Source organism: Sinocyclocheilus grahami, unplaced genomic scaffold (genome assembly GCF_001515645.1).
Source record: "Sinocyclocheilus grahami isolate Dianchi unplaced genomic scaffold, SAMN03320097.WGS_v1.1 scaffold640.1, whole genome shotgun sequence".
Taxonomy (NCBI): domain Eukaryota; kingdom Metazoa; phylum Chordata; class Actinopteri; order Cypriniformes; family Cyprinidae; genus Sinocyclocheilus; species Sinocyclocheilus grahami.
Window position 1 is genome coordinate 158,258 of NW_015505819.1, and position 991 is coordinate 159,248.

Below are 991 nucleotides of genomic sequence, written 5' to 3' on the forward strand. Positions count from 1 at the left end.
TCGGGATGAAAGAGAGGGGCTTTCTCCTTGATGCGCCGGTTTCCCCTTCTGAGCTTTTCGGCACTTCCGTCGAGATGGTGGTCAAGAAGTTTAAGGAGGCCAAGACGCGCTCGGCCGCCTTTAAATGGGTGGTTGACTGTTTTTTTTATAGGCTTGATTGTGTGTATGGGGGGCAGTCTAACATGTGTTAATGCTTCGTTTAAAAAACGATATATAACTATTATATAATAACTATTAATTACTAAAAATAATTTTTCACATAATTTACCTTTATTCCACACCGCTCTGTCCCTTCTCTGAGAAACGGGCTGATCATTTCCTGCTTTTAAGAAGCCCCTCCCTCAGAAATACACGATGGGCTCTGATTGATTAGCTGGCCCAGTGTGTTGTGATTGGCTAAACCGCCTCTAGCGTGCGTCTGAGCGTCCCGCCCCTCAACTTAGCGGCATGTGCTCTGGTTGTATTGTAAACAATGACGTTTTCTATATTGCTTATCAATTTGAGCCCGATTGAGACGCAGAGGATATTAGAGAAGAGGATCGCGCAGAACCTGTGCAAGCATGGCTTTTAATTTTAGGCCTAAGATTTTTGTTTGTTGTTGTCTCATACTTTTAGATACACTGTTATTTGTAAATGCTACTCCTTCTGTTAGCTTTTAATATACGGTTTTATTCTGATTAAAGCTTTAATACAGTTCAGCAACCACACGTGCGTCCATGTATAACGCTTCTCATAACTATAGTATGTGAAAATAAGTGTATTCACTGGTCTGATGATCTGCAGTCTAACATGTGTTAATGCTTCGTTTAAAAAACGATATATAACTATTATATAATAACTATTAATTACTAAAAATAATTTTTCACATAATTTACCTTTATTCCACACCGCTCTGTCCCTTCTCTGAGAAACGGGCTGATCATTTCCTGCTTTTAAGAAGCCCCTCCCTCAGAAATACACGATGGGCTCTGATTGATTAGCTGGCCCAGTG